At 38.4% G+C, this 21,493-nt stretch overlaps 1 protein-coding gene and 1 pseudogene across 1 annotated transcript in view; both read left to right on the top strand.

Moving 5' to 3' along the window:
- The first annotated feature begins 1,918 nt into the window (after positions 1–1,918).
- LOC138175062 (UDP-glucuronosyltransferase 2B17-like) lies at positions 1,919–17,297 on the top strand (annotated as a pseudogene).
- LOC138175061 (UDP-glucuronosyltransferase 2A1-like) overlaps positions 17,161–21,493 on the top strand; it is a 23,850-nt gene continuing 19,517 nt past the window's right edge. The window contains exon 1 of the mRNA XM_069105350.1: positions 17,161–17,293. The gene's annotated coding sequence lies outside the window, so the exon portion shown is untranslated. The remainder of the gene's footprint in view (positions 17,294–21,493) is intronic.

Raw genomic sequence — 21,493 nt, 5'->3', positions numbered from 1 at the left:
AAGGAGAGTTGTGATTTTTTTTTTATATTGGGTATTCTGATATATGTGGCCTAAGCTCAAGGTACACTGGTAACCCATGAGCCAGTGCCTTAGCTGATTGGAATGGAAGCTTTGACCTTCTCAGTTTTTTACAGGCTCAGGAAGTACCTGCAAAATGAATGGGGATAGTGGCAGAACCTGTGACTTCATTAGTACAGGAAACCTCCTCTAGCAATGCCGCTTCCCTAGAACTTAGAGACGTAGAGTCACCTAGAACAAAATGACTCCGAGGCTGAAGCAACATGGAATGTGCAGTCTGTCTGTCCCAGAGGATGGGTTTGAGCTCAGGGCTTCTTGTCTTCAAGGCTGACATGTTTCATACTATGTAACATTGCCTAAGTAGTAAACAAGGAAAATTTGGCACTTGGCAGCCCTCAAACACCAGGAAAAAGAATAAGAATATGATTCTACAAGTGACAAGATGAGACTTTCTTGGTTATTGTTAAGAGTTCCATTTAGGAAAATAGGATGGTTCTTGAAGGTCATGAAGCTAGGAAAGATTCCTTACCTGGAGAAACTAGTGGCTTGGCTTTTTCACTTGAAGGAATAGATCAGGATTTTGTGCAACAATAACCATCAAACAGGAAAAAGAAAACTACTCCTCTGAATAAGTATAGACTCATAATGTCATAAACTTTGAAACAGGGCATGTTACCCAACAACCTAGAACATGGTTCCCAAAGTTAGAACTTTCTTTTTTTATCCCACTTTTTAAGTGTTTATTGGAAATCTTCAAATTCTAGCATTGCCATACTTCAGTCTACAATTCACAAACAGAAGGTATGGAATGGTTCCACCAAGTATTTACAGTCATTTTGTGTGTGAATGCATTAATAGAATGTCATTTTCAGCCTTCCCTATCATTTTGAAGTACCCACAAAATAAGGCTCCAACTCTTTAGGGGTACAGCCAAAAAGGAGTGCCTGATACATTAGCTCCAATGAAGGCTGTGGGCAGAGCCAATGGAACAAGAAATGTGAGCTAGTATGAATGTTTCAAACAATGTGAGGAACAGCTACTCAGACCACCCCATGTGTGAGAGGCCAGATGCCCCTTGAATTCATGGAAAATTGTCTGAAAGCCCAGTAAGACAAAGACAAATCCCAAACATTTCTAGAAGAATGTCAGGTACAACTAGAACAGGAGATTGTTATTAATGAGATCACTTGAAATGTTGAGAACAGACTGTTCCCAAATACTAGATACCAGGTTATTAGAACACCAGCCCATGAACTCAAGATCATGATAATCAAGGTAAGACTATCAGTCCCAGGCCTTAAAGGCCACAAGGATTGAAGCAATAGAGAAAGAGTTTTCAGACAGAACTCTCCCATTAGCATCAGAAACTGGCCCCGAACCCTCTAAGCCAATACCAACTACAAAGGGCTGTCTTTAAAATTCATCTTCAATTTTTCTCTGGCATGGCAAGGAGCCAGGGCTGGTCAGTTATTTCATCTGGACATTCAAAACAAAACAATCAGGACACCTACACCATTTATGCCCTTTCACTGTGAAATGTGCTCTAGTAAAAAAAAAAAAGGAAATGGAGTTATCTTTTAAAATCTTAGTAAATGAAACCATCCCAAAGTCCTTGAAGAAGCCTCTTGATGGAATGGCAATAAAAAACGTGAATGTTCAACTTTACTTGGAATAAAGGCTTTTGTGCAATTACCTAAATGTCCTCTTTTGACACTTAAGTCCGTGCTACACATAAACCTCTTGTCCCAATCTATCTCCCTTTTCCAATCATTAACTATGACTAAGGATTTGCTTTTGGATAGGACTTGGTAGATCACGATTACATTTTAACTTCTGTGTCAATTCCTTTCATGACAAAAGTGATTGCACCAGAGAAGAGGGAGCCATTGGAACCAAAAATCACAAGGATGAGATCTGAGAAGTGGGCTGCAGCTCTTTTGCTGCTGCAGCTGTGTTGCTTTAGCTGTGAGTCCTGTGGGAAGATCCTAGTGTGGCCAACAGAGTATAGTCACTGGATAAATATGGAGGTCATCCTGGATGAGCTGGCACAGAGGGGCCATGAGGTTACTGTGCTGACATCTACAGCTTCCAATCTTATTGATGCTTCCAAGGCATTTTCTCTCAACTTTGATGTTTATCCTGTGCCATTCACTAAAGAAGATGTTCTTACTTATTCTGACAAATTAATTAAGGAATGCATGTGTGCACTGCCAAGACTCTCACCTTGGAAATATGGGACAAAGATGCAAGCTGTGTTTTTTGAAAATACAAATGTTATAAAGTAGCTTTGTGAGAGTGTAGCTTGGAACAAGAAGCTTATGAAGACACTGAAGGAGGTCAAATATGATGTTGTAGTTTCACATGCTCTTAGTCCCTGTGGTGAGCTCATAGCTGAGGTCCTTGGAATACCTACTGTCTGTACTCTTTGGGTCATTCTTGTCAATACCTATGAAAAATACTGTGGAGGACTCCCTTCCTCCCCCACTTCCTATGTGCCTGTGGTCTTGACAGAATTGACTGATAAGATGACATTCTTGGAGAGGGTGAAAAATATGCTTTTCTTCCTTTCTTTTGACTTTTGGTATGAGAGTTTTGATGTGAAGGATTGGAATCAGTTTTCCAATGAAGTGTTAGGTAAGCCTGGGCACTCCACAATTTTTATATATCTGAAGGTAAATGTGTTGTTGTGTAAAGTTATGAGGATCCTTTGTTTTGCTATTGCTGAAAAATGGAATTTGTCTTTTAACTATATGACTTAGTTAACTATGAAATAAAGGTAACTGCCCTATAACTGATACTTTATGAGCTAAAGTTTCAATCTTTATGCAGAATAGCAGGTTCATAGAAATAAGACCTAAGCTTCATGGGGGGGAGGGGGTGTCAGGTATTTATTGTTTCTTTGTGTTTTTTTTTATTTTGTTCTTGGATCTTTTTCTATATGTAGCCTACGCTGAAAATACAGTGGCAACTCATGAGCCAATGCATTTACTCATTGGCATGGAAGCCAATAATTTTGAAAATCCTGTGGCGGACTCCCTTCTCCCCTTCCTATTACTACTAGGTGACAAGAATCACATGAATGAAAGCTAAAAGATGAGAACATCAAGGGGAGAGACAAATACATTAGAGTGACAGAACCTTCTGCAACAGAGGGTTGAAAAAGAATGCATCTTGAGATGAATTAGGAAGGCTAAGGCAGGGCTGATTACTGGAAGGTCCTGAATGACATTTGAGAATTATATGTGATCTGACAACATCCCAGTAGTGTGAGGTACATCTATTTCTATTGAAGTGCCCACCAGAAATTATACACCAAAACCCCTTAAGCCTGCTAGAAGGGAACCCCTACAAGGGTCCCTGGAAACCACCTAATAGGACACAATAGTGAGGGAACTTTTCACATGTGTTGCTAGAAACATACCCCAGATACGAGTCTGTTCTTGTTAGGTACCCAAGACTTTACTAGAAATGGCACCACCCCCTTGGAACCATATTTTGTTGTTAGTAACACCTAGCTCTATATAAATGCATCTTGCAGAAGGTTCAAGGCTGTCTTCCCTATTGGGGAGGCAGTCACCGCGGTTAATAGACACTCCTATCAAATTATAATTGGCTTTGCTGTCCTGTTTCTCAGTTGTCCACTTCACTTTATAATGACTGTAAATATTGGTTTAGATATTGCTCATTTTTCTTACCTCTTATGCCCTGTTTTTGATTTCCATTATCTTAATGAGCAAAAGTGATTACGCCTATCACTGACAAAATTTGTTTGGATGAGTTCTTTGCTTTTCATTTTATCATGTCAAGTTAAACCAGGCACGGTGCTAGGTCTGGGGACACAAAGAAAGGCAAAAGCAAGCTCAGTAGTCAAGGAGCTCACGGTTTAACGGGGAAGACGTGACAGGCAGACGACTGTACACATGCAGGATGGGTTGAACGTAATCTCAGAGAGAGGTGCTAGCATTAAGAAGGATGAGAAAGGCTTCTTTTCAGCACCGTGAGACCCTAGAGGTTCAGAGGCCTTCCTAAGACTCAGGATCTTCTGTTACGCTTAGAGTATGGTTTTCTTATTAATCTATTTTGATAATTTTTTCAATGACTGGTTTCCTTTATTAGCCTGTGTGTTTATTTTAAGCATTTAAAACCATTCTTCTGAGCAAGGATCCACACAGTGTTTCACCAGACTGTCAAAGGGGTTCATGACACATCCAAAGCTAAGAATACTTGGCCTAGAAGTTTGACCTGTCCATGACCTGTCCTTTCTTTTTCACTTAGGAAGACCCATTACATTATATGAAACCATGGGAAAAGGTGAAATGTGGCTGCTTTGAAGATACTGGGATTTTGAATTTCCTCGTCCATACTTGCCAAATTTCTATTTCATTGACTCCACTGTAAGCCAACCAAGCCTATTCCTGAGGTAAACCTATCAGGTGGTTTCCAAGTTTTAATATCCTACAAAGATGTCCTATTTTCTATACACAAAGACAAGGAAGTCTAGAGAGATAACGAGCATTCTTAAATACCTAGTATGTGCTAGACACTGTTTAGTACCTTACAAATATTATCTCCTTTTATCCTCAAACTCTTGAAGGTAAGAGCTTGTACCATTCCTATTTTACAGTGGAGGAAAGTAAAGAGGATAGAGGTAAAGTGACTTGCCCAGGGTCACACAGTACCAAGGTCTGAGGTCAAGTTTGAACTCTGGACTTCCTGAATCTAGGGCTAGCCTTTTATCTATGTACCACCAGATGCCCCAAGGCCAGTGGCACTGAGCTGGGACGCTGGAAATCCCTGGTCTAATTCTTCATTTCCCACTACCTCACTGTGTATTTTCAGGCACAGATTTCTCATTTTCTTTGCGATGTGTATACATCACAATTATGGAGACATGGAAAATTAAAGTTTAATTCCTTTGTTCTCCTAAATAGAGAGGGGAAGATTTTGGATTCTAGATGTGGCTATTGTGGACAGACATGACTTATTGATTGTATTTTTCACAACATGGAGTTTTTTCATTCAAAGAAATTTTTTTATTTTTTTTGCTTTTTCGAGGGCACTTGGGTTAAGTGACTTATCCAAGGTCACATGGCTGGTAAGGGTTAAATGTCTGAGGTCGGATTTTGAACTCAGGTCATTTTGACTCTAGAGCTGGTGCTCTATTCACTGTGCCATCTAGCCTCCCCCAACAAGATTTTAAAGGATTTTGATGTAGCTAGGAAGTGGAAGATTATATTAGAATTTTAATGTTTTTTTTAAAGCAATAAAATAAGTTTAACAATCAAGTTTCGAGTTAATAAATCAAGCAAATCATCCTTCCCCATTTAAAATGTGATAAGATGCCATGCTCTGATACATTTAAATTATCCTCATTCAAATTAAATGATAAGATGCTATACTCTGACATATTGTGTTCTTTAAGTATGAATAAGACCTAAATACCTCCATACATAAAATAATAATCATTAAAAAAACAACAGCAAATCTTAGCATTTATATAGCATCTAATATGGGTCAGGATCAGTGCTAAGTGCTTTACAAATATTGTCTCATTTGATTTTCACAATACCCCTGGAAGGCAGGTGCTATCACTATCCCCATTTTATGGATGAGGAAACTGAAGCAGACAGGGTTAAATGATTTGCCCTGGGGTCACACAGCAAATGTCTGAGGTTGGATTTAAAATTAAGTCTTCTGGACTTCTGACCTATTGTTCCAACCACTACAACACCTGTTTTGATTGACTCAGACACTTGGTCACACTCTGTGTGTCTTCTACAAAATAGAAAACCAGTTCAGAAGACAAGACTTGAGTGGTGGCAGAGAGGAGGAAGAACCACATCTGAGGAGTCATCTCTTGAAGAGAAAGAGAATGCCTTGCCTTAGATCTCCTCCTGACCATTTTAGACTAGAGAAGTACTTTGTGAGCCTCAGAGGGTCCAAAGGATTTTGGACTTCCCTTCATGACCCTGGCAGCGTCCCCAGAACAAATGATATTAGTGTCTACACTGAGAGTCAAGGACATACTTTACAGAGATTGAAGGTTCTACACAAAGCTCAAGGGAAAAACCAATAAAAACCTATACCATATTTAAGGGAAACATCTGAATGTTCCAGAAACTTAAAGGGTTTCCAGGAACTGTGACAACAGAAGCTCTCTAAATTTCAGACCACCTTCTCTTGGACTTTATATATAATTGGTAGGTTATAAAGCACATGAAGGAGAGAAATGAAGTCTGGGAAAGCAGACAGAGGTCAAATTGTGAAAGACTTTGAATATCAAAATACAAAATTTTCATTTTATTTTAGAGGAACTAGGAAGCCAATAGAATAATAACAGTCAAATCTCTGTTACAGGAATATCATTTCCTTTTCTGAAAATGGATTAATTAGACAGGAGGGAGACTAGAAAAGGGAACACCATTGGCAGTAGTTAAGATAGGACCTGATAAGGACCTGAACTAGATTGGTGGATCTAGGAGAGGAGAGAAGGGGGAAAGATGGAAAGCTTGATATAAAGCTAGAATTGAGGAGACTTGGCAACTAATCGAGTGTGGGTAAGTGAGGGACAGTGAGAAATGAAGGAAAACGGGAAGTCATTCAAAGTAGCATATGCCCCAACTAATTTAGATTAAAAAAAAAAGACATATAAAAGAGATAAGGGAGCAGGGAGCAGGTAACAGGATCATAGGCAAGTATAAAAGGACAGCATAACATGGGATAATATCAGATGACAAGCAGTCCCCTTAAACCAAAGAAATACCAAATTCCTCATACTTGATCTCTTTTTGGCCTATTCACATCTATCCAATCTCTCTTCTCCCTTTAATGGCTAGACTTTCAGAAATAGGTGTTTATATCCATGCTCTTTTTAACTCTTTGCAGTCTGGGTTTTACCCTATTTAAAATCTTCTGTTTAAGACTACCTATTACATTTTGGGCAATCTAGGCAGTTATATCTCCCTCTGCCATATTCTTGGATTTGTACTTGTTCTGTAACTCCCAAGCCTTTACTTTTGCCATCTCTTAGGCTGGGAAAGTCTACAAGAACTCTCTTCTTGGGCCATATTGGAAAGCACATATAACTTACCATGTTTCTGTACCAAACTATTGTTCTTAAAGAGAGGTGAGAGGGCAAAAAATACCTCCCTCCCAAACTCCAGATGAGGAGAAAGTTTAATAAAGGCCTGAGAGCAATCTGCCTGGACCTCCTTTACAGGCTGACAGGAGGGGTTGAGAGTATATCCTCTTAAATATCCTAGCCAAACAAAGCATCTTGGGGGTAACACTAATCACTGAAATTCATCCCCTAGAATATGCCAAATCAGCCAATTAATCTTGGTCTAGCCCTTCACTGAGAATTAATCTGTGTTTGACTTTTGTTCTCTGGACATGGGTCTATCCCTACTCTACAGGAAGAAAGGCAGGGTCATCTGATTGATGGGGGATAGGGACTCCTCACGGACTTGTTTATTAGTTATATTTATTAGCAAGATTTTCTTTTAAAAAATCAGGTGGAATCTTATAACATAGCTTACTTCTAGTAGACTAAGTTCTCAAATATTTTCTTAAGTATTAAACTTTGGGAAAACAGGGTGGGGAATTAGATTATTTATCAAATTTAGCTCTTGTTAGGCTGCTGCAAAGAAGTATTAATCATTAAAACATATAGGAACTGAACCCCTCTACCTGATTTAGAATATTTCTCAACTTCCTGCCTGAGCAGCATTTTCTCCAAGGATTCTAGACTATTTTTAGTTCACACAACCTGGAAACAAACTGATGTTGACAAACCGATGGTAAAAGACGGACCTGTTCCTTGGAAAATGGTCTAGATCCCTAGGATAAGGATGCCTTATCCCCATATATCATGGGGTCTCAGGATCAAGGTGTAGCTGGGCTCAGATTGGTCGCAGGCTTTTCTATGCAGAGGTGTCTGCCCTTATGTTTCTTCTCATTGGCATGGTTTGGTTATTTGCATATGAGCTAATTTACTCTAATCCTATAATGTTGGCATCAACACAATTGTTTTTGAACAGCATAATATAGAATAGCTTTGGGAATTATTAAAATGTAGGTTTTAGAATTTTCAGACTTGAAATATTTCTTCTTCTTTTAATATGTACAAAACTGTAAAGGTAAGTGTCCCTGAGTGTTGGGATAAGTTCTTTCCCAGGTTTGGTCATATAGATAATCACTTCAACATTTCACCTACTCTTGAATATCTTTTCCTTTTGTCTTCTCCCCACTCATTTCTTTCAAACATCAGCCCTCAATTAGCCTCATTTTCTTTTTCCTCTGCTCCTACTCATGTGATGCTGAATAATGCTGGGGGAAGTCACACAACCATTCTGTCTGGGGACATGATAAATTCATGCTATCCTAATTCAAATGGGCTTCCATTACAGCAAATCAACTCTCCTAATTCCTACTTCCTCCCTAATTGCTTCCTAGTCTCATTGCCCACAGAAAATATTGCAAACCTTCTCTTTCCTGGAACCTCCCATGCTTCTCTACTCACATGACTACCATTTTATTTCAGGTGCTATCACCTTTCTCTTAGAGCACTTCTCTAGTCTCCTAATTAGTCTCCCTCCCTCACATCTCTGCTCCCTCCACTTTTTCTTACACACAAAAGCTGCCAAATGTGATTTTCCTTCACCATAAATCTGACCATAGCATTCCTTCTATTATTAAGTGCCATTGGCTCCCTCTCATCTCTAGAATGTAATATAAATTTTTTTTAGCTTTTAAAGCCCTTCACAATCAACCTCTATCCCACATGCTACAATCCAGCCAAAGTGGTCTTTTCTCTGATCCTTACATATAAGACTCCATCACCTATTTCTGTTCCTTTACACTGGCTCTCCTTCAAGCCTAGAATGCTCTGCTTCCTCACTCCCTCCTCACTGAGCCCCTTTTCTTCTTTCCAGAAACAATTCAGGTACCACTTTCCATGTTATCCCCCATTGCCCTCCGTTGACCTCCCTTCCTAACTACCTTTTTATTTATTTGCATTTATTCTTTTTATAGTAATTCTGTACATGTATATGATCTTGGTGTTTCCCCTACCCAAGCAAAATGCAGATTTCTTGGGAATAAGGATGGTTTTATTCTTTTAATTTGTGTATCTAACACAGTATTTGTCATATACTAATATAATATACTAATTTGTCATATACTATATTACATTCAATTAATGCTTGTTTATTGATTGGTCCTCACTATTTAATTTGTTAATGGATTTGTGATCTCATCAGTGTGACCACTCTATCCACTGGTGTAGATCGTGGCCCTTTCAGGATTTCTCTTCCTTGGTATTTTTGTCCATCTTTTCCCATGTGTGTAGATAATCTACTCCCTACATTCCAAGGGCTTTCTTCTTGTTACTTTTCCTGGCATAAATCAAGGATGTTGTGATAATGCCTTAGATTTGTGCCAAATACTTCCTTCTAACAGTGTTCTTAGAAACTGGTTAACCTTTACCAAAAACAGTATAAAGTTTACTTAACTTTTGCATGACTCTGTGCCATTCCAAAGGTTTTTACCAATGATTCTCTCATATGTAATATCATTCCAGAGACCTCCCTCACACATGAGTCCTACTGACCACATAATATAATATGCCAGAGGGAGGTTAGGTGGCTTGCCTAGGTCACAGTGAGTCAGGATTTGCTGAAAACTCTGGCTCAAGAGCCTCACTTAACCCAGGGAGTGTAGTATATAATATCAGACTTTTTTTCAATGTTTTAATTCATTTTTTAATTTTTTCCACTATTATTTTTCTTAATTTTTTATAAGAAATGGCTTTGTGCAAGGCAGAGGGAAAAGATTATGGGGGGAAAGGTGAGCAATGTTAATTGAGCAAATTATGAGCAAAAATGAGCAATTTAAAAAAATCATTTTAAAAAAAAATTTCTAATATGCAAGGTGTTAGAACCAATAATCATCACTTCTATTAGTGTGTTAGCTACCAAGTCTTTCTAAGACAACAATGGAATGGAAAAGTATTTGGTAGTGAATATTATCCTGCCCTAATAAAAATGGTTCATGTGTTCTTTTCATAATTATTTTATTGATATCTGTTGATTTTATATCTTTTTATTCCCAAATATATTTCTTCTTCTCCCCTTTTCAGTGATCTGTGCCTATCAACAATAATTAAAAAAGAAAAAGTAGCTTAGCAAAACCAATCAACACATCAACTACATCTCACATTATAAATGTCTCTGTATCTCTATTTCTGTCTATCTATCCATTTATGAAGGCTTCATAGACCTTAAAATAGAAACATGTATCTGAGAGAGTAACCTGGACATGTCTTAAAAGAAAAACAACTTTATAATTGGAATGAATCTATTGACTCAGTCTCATCTGTAAAATGATGACCCTGCCAGCTCTCACATTCCAGGGACATGTGACTATTTGTGGTAATGAACAAAGCAGCCAAGCATACGTTCTATGACAACAGTCTCAAAAGAGCTATCCCAATATTTTTGGTATCATAGAATGTCCCCTGCTCAAAATACTAGCTCCCTATTGCCTCTAAGATAAAATACAGACTCTTCAGACTCAGACCCAGCCTTTAAAGCTCTTCACAATTTGGATCCAACTTAACTTTTCCAGCTTTACTTTATATTGACCATTGGGAAGTTCTGACCTTTTAGATGTCCATTATAATAGAATTCAACTGAATGGGGAATTGCTGAATAGACTACTTTCTCCAATGACAGCTACCTTCTATCTTATCTTGCCTTCTCGATTCCCTCTTTTCAAGCTCAGTTACTAGAGGCAATATGGTAGGAAAAAGGCAATATAGTAGGAAAGAGTCCTGGATTCTAACTCAAATTACATGGGTTTAAATCGAGGCTTTGCAGCTTAGTACATGAGTAAATTTTAGAATTTGGGCCTCATTTGCTTCCTCTGTAAAATGAGAGGTTAGACTAGATGATCTCTAAGAGTCTTTCCAAATGGAAATTCTTCAATCTTTTGAAATAGCTATACCTTCATTCTGTCTGATTCCAAAGGATAAGAATAAGATGCAAAAAGGCAAATGTAGGCTTAAAATAAAAAAAAAAACATTTTTGTTTCACTAGCAATCAGAGCTATCCCAAATTAGAATGAACTATTTTGGAGGGTGGGCAGTTACAAAACCTTAGTTCTTCAAGCAAAGGTGGGCTGCCCATTGTCAGGAGCATTGGAGAGAAGACAATCTATATCGGACTAATTGCCCCTGTGGTCCCTTCTAAATCTGAGATTCTGGAACTTTGTGGTTCCTTTTGGCATTTTAAAAAGAATGCTGGAAATGGCTGTCAGATAGAACATAATTCTATCCATCTGCAAAGAATGAATTTCATGCCAGTATTTCCCACTGCAGTAGATAGTATAAGTATTACCCCGATCTCATAGAAGAATGAAATGACTCAGACTAGCACAGTCACACAGCTGTCAGAGCTAGTATTTGATTTGACTATCTCCAATTCAACATTCTTTTGGTTGTACTACATTATATCTCTATACTTTTATTGTTTTTAGTTTATCTCTCTTCAATTCATCATCCACACAACAACCGAAATAATCTTCCTAAAGCATATTTCTGATGCTATTACTGTGCTGCTCAAAATTCTTCACTGGCTCCCTATTGCCTCTATGAGAAAATAGCAACGCTTCAGCCTGCCATTTAAAGTGATCAAAGATTTAATTCCAACTTACTTTTCCACCTTCTCACATGCTAAATTCCAAGCTAAATCTCTAGCTTTTCCCTGAACTTGGAATTCTATCTTGTCACTTACAAACTTTACTCTAGTCATTTCCTGTACCTTTTCATCACCTGCCTTTTGAATCCTTATCTTCTTTCAAGGCTCAGTTAAGAAACTACCATCTCACTGAAGCCTTGCATGATCTCCCCTAGGAATGTGTTCTTTTTATCTTATTCTCTCATTCCTTGTTTTTACTTATTTGGATATGTATTGCATCCACCAGTAGATTTCTGTAGATTCCTTTGGGCCAAACACTGTTTTTTCCTTTGTGATCAACAGCACCTAAATGATACTTTGCACACATGCTTGCTGAATTGGATATGGTTAACGAAACATTTCCTGAAGAGAGTGAATATAAATAAGCCTTTCTCAACAAACGTTAAAGCAAATTCATTTCACAGGTAATGCTGAATTTTAAAGTTCACAGCTCAGATAGGCCATACAATACATTTCTATAAATTTAGTATTTATACTATCTATTCTAACCCAGTTTTGTCAATTGACTCTAGGAAAATGCTTTAAATTCTGTGTTCATTTCCTACTCTGTCTGTTATTACAGTTTTCTCATCTATTAAATAGGAATTGGAATGACAGCAATGATATTCTTAATAGGATGCTTATGAAAGTTCTTAAAATGCTAGATACAGGGTGGCTCTATGGTACAGTGAATACCGAGCCAGCCCTGCAGTCAGGAGGACCTGAGTTTGAATGGGGCCTCAGACACTTAATACTCACTAGTTGTGTGACCTTGGGCAAGTCACTTAACCCCAATTGCCCTGCCTTCCCCCCTTTAAAAGAATAAAAATTTAAAAATTAAAGGATAGATAAAAAATAAGCTTTTAAAATACTCATTGCCTACTTTCTCTGGGTCTCATTTATTCAATTATAAAATACAGGGTTGGACTATATTCTCATTGAAGGTCCTTCTAACTTTAGAAATTTATAATTCTACTCACATTACATTTTTTCCTTTTATTTTGAAAGGTTCTATTGAGATACAAAGGAAAGAAGCCAGACACATTAGGTCCAAATACCAGAACCTATGACTGGATTCCCCAGAATGATCTTCTTGGTGAGACTATGGATTTGAAATATTGAGATTTTTGAAAATTTGTGTACAAAATTAAAGCTTGTCTTCTTGGTTCTCTTCCATTGTGGAGAGGGAGAAGGAGAAGAAGAAGAAAGTGAGAGGGAAAGGGAGAAAGAAAGGGGGAGAGAGAGGGAGAGGAGAGGAGAGAGGAGAGATAGACAGACAGACAGAGAGTTTTGTCCCTTATACAAATCTTTGTGTAAAGCCACACATGAGCAGTTTTCCAGAAAAATGCTACTGTGAACAGCTTTCAAGGTTCTCATTACATAGTATAGTGAACACTCTATTTATTAAATTACCAATTGTAAAACAGTCACAGGAAATCAAGGTACAGCATTTACAATATTACAATTGATCACAGAAAATAAAAATACAGCATTCACAACAACTTATCACTAATATGGCCACATTGTTCTTTATTGAAAACTATGTGACCTGGTGAAAACTATGTACTATCATTTAGTAACTCAATCATTCAATCACCCTTAAGAAGGCTTGCCTCCTCAAGGGACACACAATACAAAAGTCAAAGTAATCTACCCCTGAATAGTACATTCATTAGTCAACCACAAAGTCCTTAATTTAATCACAAAGTACAACCACAAATAAATTCCAATTCCATCAGTCATTACTCAAGAGAAAATAAAACAGCAAACAAGACTTTCAACTGTATGACCACTACCTCCATACCTAGTTAGTCACCAGAGAGGGAAGCACAAACATCTAGGTTTTCAAAATCAGGGGGGACTCAACAACTGCCCAGAGTCTCATTTGGCCAAATCACATAACTATTCCGAAAGTGAGTCCAAAGCAAAACCTCACATCAGGGTCAGTCACCACTCAGTATTCATGGAGAGGTCTTTTCATCTTGACTAGGGGCAAGTGCTCAGATTCCATGCCTCCCCTTCCATGGTCCCATATCTTGCCTAGATTCACCAAACTGTCACCTGGGTTCAAAGGCAAACAGCTCCCAGGACCTTGACCAGCTCCCCACATACTTCCTTTTTCATGCTGAAGCTGACAGCATCCCGTCCACCTTAAATCCTTCACAGTCTCTTTTCCCTGAAAGTCCAGGATTAATAAAGCCACAGATAGACAAAGTACCAACACCATAGTTACACCTCCTCTTGCAGCTCTGGCTTCTCCCTCCACATAGATTGCTTCAAGAAATTCTGTCTCAGTTCTCAATTCTCAATTTTCTCCAGCAGCTGCTGTGCCTCTACAAAGCTTATCCCAAGAAATTCTGACTTTCCCAGCCAGGGTCTTTCCTTATATACAGTATTGCTCCTCCCTATTCAGTACCTTCCTGTTACATCAGCAACAGGGGTTCATACTTTCAGTCACATACTAACCATGTGACCTTGGGCAAGTCACTTAACCCCAATTGCTTTGCTCTCCGGTCTCCAAAAAGAAAAAAAAAAGAACCTCTATAATAAGAGGTTCAGTACCTTCTAGAAAAATTACCCTAAGAATTAAGGCTATGTATTCCTTGAACATTCTCAGCCTTCTCAAATTGCAGGGGGGTGGGGTGGAGACATAAATTATGAGAGGTTCACAACAAAAAGAGAAGAAAAAGATTTGGTAAAGTTTGAACTGGGGTACTTACTTAGGTTTGAAATGACAACTAAGAATTAAGTTCATTGAAGTGAGAGAAAGTTGAAAGTGACCTGCTTTGTGTGTTGTTGTTGTATTCAGAGAAATAGAGGGGAATGGGTTGCCACAGATATACTCTATCAGGGAAATCCCTGAAAAAGAAGTGCAATTGTTTGGGTACTTTCCAGAAAAAGAGGCCTCTCTTCTCTAGTTGCCTCTGTGCACATTTTTTAAGTATTAAATAAATGGTGTGATATAAGATTTTTTGTGGTCCACCTTCAGTTCCTTTGCTTGGTAATCATAACTATAGCCAGAGATCAACATGTCAACACCTCCTCACGTTCTTTCCTAACATGTTCAAAGTTCCAAAGTGATCCCATTTTTATGCCAATTTGTTACATTAATATCACTGCCTCAATAATTTATACTGTCCATTCAGTCTTCTCTTTCTAAATCCATCATAACTTAATTAAACTGACCATTTTCCTTCCATTTCTGTCCTAGGTCACCCCAAAACCAAGGCTTTTATCACTCATGGGGGAACCAATGGGATCTATGAAGCTATCTATCATGGAATTCCCATGGTAGGTGTGCCCATGTTTGCAGATCAGCCTGATAACATCGCTCACATGAAGGCGAAGGGAGCAGCTGTTGAAGTGGACTTTCATAAGATGACAGCTGCAGAGATGCTTAACGCTTTGAAGACAGTCATCAACAATCCCTTGTGAGTATCCTAATTCACTGCTTTCTTACCACTGATAACCTTACCTACCAGTACTGGGAACTGGGAGAGTGAAGCAAACATCTGGAGTCACAGGACCAGTTTAGATCCTACTAGAATACTCAGCCTGGAATCACGAGTTCAAATATGGTCTCAGATATTTACTAGCAGTGTGACCCTGGACATGTAACTTCACCCTCTTTGCCTCAGTTTCCTCATCTATAAAATGAGCTGGAGAAGGAAATGACAAACCACTCCAGTATCTTCGCCAAGAAAACCTCAAATGGGGTCACAAAGAGTGGGACATGACTGAAATGACTGAACAACAACCTGTGTAACATTAGGACTAATCATTTCATCTCTCTTAGGAGCTTGGATTAGATGGCCTCTCAGATTGGGAGGGGAACCTAAATGTATGATCCTACAATCCTGTAAATTAAACCTAATATTTTTAAAGCATTTTTTCTTTTTCTTTTCTTACTTTTTTCTTCTTTCCCTTTTTCTTTTTTGAGACTGTCTCCCTATCTTCCCAAAGATCAACCCCATTGCTAATTAGCATGCAACTTTGACACAATGTATTTCTACCCTTGTCCAGTTCTTCCCTTCTTAAACAGCTCAGTGGTTCCCTGTTCCCAAGGTCTTACCATACTGATGGTTACCAATCCATAAAAGCCCCAGACTGAACTGTCTTCTGGACTGAGTTTTTGATATGTCACAAAGGTGCTAAGCACCTTAGACATGCCACTCATCATCCTACTCCTTAGATGTGATTGGCTTCCTACTTGTTTATATGGCAACCATTGTCTTCATAGTCCCTAAATGGTGCTTGTTTTGCTGAGAAACTTTGGGTAAAACAGGAAAGAAACAAAAGAGGGCACAATTTCCTCAAATATTTAATGCAGATTGTCTTTAGCCCTTTTGCAGCTCAGAATTCCCAGACTCCAATGATCACCCACCCTAAGCCTCTGCAGTAGCAGAGACTAGAGGTGTGCCCTGCTGTGCCTGGATTCAAAGAGCTTATTTTCAATGAAGTAAGATGATATCTGAAAGGCAGCTATCACATTTGGCCACCTATTTCCCTTTACAACATGCTACTGAATCTCTCTACAAGATGTTTATAGAACATTATACACATTAGTCACTTAACAAGTATTTGGTAAATAGAATTAAAGAAAATCATAGTGGGTCATAAATTTCTTTAAAACTACCTTTTAGAACAAAGCTTTCCAAATGTAATCGTTGCTTCAGTACTTCAGGGGAGCAATGACCTTATCCTCTCTTCACAAGTGAAACTCACAGCATCAACAGCTTCTCAGGCTACTTACTAGTCATGTCTCCATACACATCCTCCACAGATCATTTCCTCAACCCAACAGAAGAATCTTATTAGCTTTCTTTACATTTTGTGGATTCTAGTGCAGGGCTGAAGCTGTTCTTCTGCTGTCTGACCCTCTTAACTCTCATAATGGTTCCCATGTGATTAGAAAAAGAGATTGGCCAGTTCTATGCCTGAGATGATTTTTCACCTAAGATTCATAAAACAGATGCGCTAGGGGGAAAAAACTTCATCAGTAAACACCAAAAATGCTATTTTCTGTTTTGCAACATTTGCTGACAGAGAATAAATTCTTTTAGTTCCAGAGAGGAAGTCATATGACTCACAGTTCAACTCCCTTTTCCCTTCTTAATAAAGAATAACTATGTGGCTGGATTAGAAAGAGGCCAGTGGCTTTGACCAGCTCCAGATACGACTATCTGCTGGGTGCCCCTTTTGTAGATATTCTAACAGGGGAAAAGTCACTTACTGTCTTCTGCTTTGTGTATGTGTTTCCATTTCAGATACAAAGAAAATCTGATGAGAGTATCAAGAATTCACCATGACCAAGCCGTGAAACCCCTAGACAGAGCTGTCTTCTGGATTGAATTTGTGATGCGTCACAAAGGTGCTAAGCACCTGAGACCTGCTGCCCATGACTTTACCTGGTACCAGTAACTTTCCTTGGACGTAATTGGCTTCCTACTTGCCTGTGTGGCAACTGTTGTCTTCATAGTCATCAAAAGCTGCTTGTTTTGCTGCCAGAAGTTGGGGAAAACAGGAAAGAAACAAAAGAGGTAATAATTTAGTAGGGGGGATTGAAGAGGTGAGGAAGGAGCCTGTAAAATCTCCACCTTAGTATAATTTAGTCTAGCTGCTATGAGATTTGAAACAAATTCCTTTTTTTCCCCAATTGAACAATATTTATATAACTATTGTTAGGGAAAGCATTGTAGATAAGTCCAGAAGGAGATGGAAAGATAAGTTAGATAGTTCTTGTCCTTCATGAGTTCACAGCCAGTTGAGAAAGATAAGACATGTATGCAAATAATCAGAGTGGCAATTATAATACAATAAGACACATGCCAGAAGAAGCACTTTAAGAGTTTTTCTTTTCATTCTCTGGTTTGTGATATTAAAGATTTTCCCAGGTAGATTAGCAAAACAATAATAGGAAAAAAAAAAGAATTCAAATGGAATTATTCCTCAATCTTCCACTTGATCTTGGTTGCCTGACTACTTACTTTTGATCTCCTCTCTGTCCTTTCCACCTCCACAACTGTTTTTTCACACCCTACAATACAATTTCCAAGAGTCATTCAAGCACCTTTTATTCTTGATCTATGTGTACAACTTGCCCCAAACACTTTGCAACCATTGCTTGATGCTCTAGGAATGACAGCTCAGAGAAATAAGCTCTACTACACACTTTGCTGAGTGACCATGAGACTTCATGTCTCTGGGGCTCAGTTACCTCATTTGCAAAATGAGAAAGGAGTGGAGGTGGTTTGACAAGATGATCTCAAAGGTTCCTTCCAGTTCTAAAACTGGAAGTGGTCAATAGAGCCAGAGTTCAGTGCTGACACTTTGATTCAGGGAATATCTATGTCATAGCTGTGCCAGGGGCTGTGGAGAAGCAAAGTAGCTCATGCTTGAAACTTGCTGAAGAGCAATTTTATTAACCAAAGTCCTCAAATTCCACTTAAAATGTTTACTTTTGCAATATTCTGCTGAATCTCCACCTGCACTGATGCAATAGGACCAGAAACTTAAGCCCAGCAAGCCTTGGTAATTATTTGGTTTCAGGATACCCAGAATGCTGCAGAGGTTTTTCTGGGTTCCTTGTGGAAGCTTTGTCATTGTCAGGAGCTTGTACGAAGGCAGGACATAACAGCACTTTGTCCTCCCTTTGCCATCAAACATCTCCTTGCAGTATGTGCCTTAGCCTTGAAAACTCACAATGGCTCATGCCCATTTTCTACTGACCAAATTGCTGTTCACATGTGACCTTAAGCATCCTTGATATGCTCATCAGCCCTTTGGTTCAGATTCCCCTGTTCAAAGCTCATTGTTATCTTCTTTCTAAAGAAGTAGTGGGATTTTCATTTGTCATAATAGGAAATATGCTTTGTTTTATCTATCTGAAAAGAAGGCATACTCCCACTTAGCTACCTTACAGATCCTTTCTGAAAAGTGAGGGACTTGGACATTGCTGTAGAGATGACTGGAAAATAAGCATAATCCCACCTAACTGTAAACTGTTTGAGCTCGCCCTTCCCTTTCCTGATAGCTTCTGCTGTTCTCTGCTTCTCAACTCCACCTTCCTGATAGGCAAGGGATCTTGTAGCTAATAACACTGAATACCTCAATGCCTTCACTCAGTTATCAGACTTACTGGACTTACACACCAAACTCAGCAGAATAAAAAAAAAACTGAAATTCACTGAAGAAAAGAATTCATTTAATTAGGATTTCCAAGGCCCTGTATTTCAGGAAAATAATTTAGGATTGAGTAGTTTTGTGCTTCAACAAATAATCTAAAACTTGTCTATTTCTAGAGAGTATCCATTTAAAATCATTACCAATGAAAATATCTAAGGATATAAGATATTCTTATTGTTATAAGTAGTAAGTATAGTAACTGTTAAAAAGGATTACTTAAAATTTTCTTCCATATTTCATCTTGACTAACTTGTAATAACTAAATTTAGAGCAAGGTAAAATTATTCCTATGTCTTATAAGAAGAATTACACAGAATACTTTTCTTTTCTCAGTAAGAAAGATTATCTCTAATATACTAATGGGAAAAGTTGGGATATCTTAAAATAGAGGAAAGTATAAAGGAATACAGGAGGAAAAATTATTGTTCAGTAGTAGTATGAAATGAAATAATAAAATAAAAATCTTACGAATACCATGCATTTTTATTTTTTAAAAATATCAGTTGTTTTGATCAATTTTTAGACCATAATGAACATCATAACCCTCCGTGGGGAAAGCACTGAATGTAGTTCTCTACTTATGGACAGAGATTTACATAATGCTCCTTAAGTTGTCTATCAATATACTAATCATGTTAATTAAACATTATGTGTTTATAAGTCTTGGGACAAAAGTTCAGGTATTGAGTTTAAGGTGTCTACACTTAATATATTTTCAGAGGACAGGTGCCCTCTAACTGGTTGGGTTAAAAACTGTAAATTCCTACATAACTTTCAAGTTCATTTTTCAAAAGCATACTTACAATTCATATGATTGTGGCACCATTAATGTTTTGTTTTGTTTTGTTGTTTTTGCTTTTTGGAAGGCAATTGGGGTTAAGTGATTTGCCCAAGGTCACATAGCTAGTTTTTGTGTTAAGTGTCTGAGACCAGATGTGAATTCAGGTCCTCCTGACTCCAGGGCCGGTGCTCTATTCACTGTGCCACCTAGCTGCCCCAAGGCCCTGTTAATGTTACTCCTTGAACTTGACTGAAAATAGCAATATATGACTGCAAATCCTTTGTATGCTGATTTTAGGTTAATATGTAAATAAGCATTGCAAATTCATTTTCCAAAGATTTTTAAATTTTAAAAAATGATTGTTCTAGTATGTATATTTTTTAAGAGTATTTGTTTTATGTTGGGGAGTGGAGAATCCTAAAATTCATGGGAACAATAACAGTCATTGGCCTAGATTTCTGCCTACTTTGCTAATGGATTTCTACCCCAAACCAGTGGAAAATAGATTCCAGAAAACATCCTGGTATTCAGAACTTCTACTATCAGAATGGTTTGACACATATAAATGTCAAAAGTGCTTGACATAGATCAAATTTGGTGCCTCTAACATGAGACAATCCTTTTACACCTCCCTCTTCTACCCACTATCCCACTCACCACAGCAGATCTTCCAAATCTTTTCATGCTTTTGAAAACCTCCAATTTCCCTCTTCCTCTCCCACAGATGAGAACTTTACCTTATATTTCACTGAAAAAAAATCAGGGCTTGTAGCTGAGCCCCTTTTCTCCTCTTCTCTTCATTTCACATCCCTCATGTGAGGGATAATTTGCAGTGAAGTTTCCCCATTCTGAAAAATCAAATGTAGAGTGGATTCAGCGTCCACTAGGCTTTAGTTTAGAAGTCACATGACCTTGTAGGAATCTGGGACTTAGAGCGATGGAGACCCTTCCCTTTGCCACCTCAGCACAAGATATGCCAAATCAGGACAGAAAAATCATTCTCAAATGTACATTGGGTGATCTACTGTTTCCTTGTTCTGGTATTTGAGGTAGATTGCCATGTTTAGATTGCACACTTAACTTCCAGCCAATGGAAGGAAAGGGACAGGAAGGGTATGGGGGAGAATTCCACGTTAGGGCTTTATAACTTCACCATTTCCTTTTGTAAATTGCTTCTCCTCCCTGACCATTTGTCAGGAGGGTGGCCCTTTCTCCAGATCATAAATAAACCATTCTTTTCTGCTTCCTACCTTGAGAAAACTCTGAGTATTATTTGGGTAAGAATCTCTGTTGCACACAGTTTGGGGGGTGCACACACTCAGATGCCTCCCCCCACTATCTCCTCCACCTGTTTCACAGAAGAAATGACCCTTCTTATCAAGGCAAACCCCTCTGTTGAGGTTTAGGACTTAGGGGTGTAAGAGACAGAAAATATCAACATGCCAGGTCCTGCCAAATGAATTCCAATCAAGTCTTCTCTCAGTCAAAGTAAAGCAAAGTTTATTAAAGATTCACCATAATCGGTAGACTCTTCATGAGCCCAAGTAACTGTGAAGCTTGTATTGACAAATAGGCCAGAATAATCTGACACAGAGTGAGGTTGGGCTGGATTGAATTCTCAGCCCCTTCATGGAGGCAAGATGGATCTTAAATACAGAAAGAGTGTGGGAGGATTTAAGGGTGGTCTAGAGGAAGGGGTTGGGGAGGGTCTTGAGGAGGAGTCTAAGGGGGATCTTTGATGGAACTGAGGTCAGACTCCAGGAATGGGATTAAG

Source organism: Petaurus breviceps, unplaced genomic scaffold (genome assembly GCF_028583685.1).
Source record: "Petaurus breviceps papuanus isolate PSGF00001 unplaced genomic scaffold, PetGlider_PUasm1.0 76, whole genome shotgun sequence".
Taxonomy (NCBI): domain Eukaryota; kingdom Metazoa; phylum Chordata; class Mammalia; order Diprotodontia; family Petauridae; genus Petaurus; species Petaurus breviceps.
This window is presented reverse-complemented; position numbering and strand designations above follow the sequence as displayed.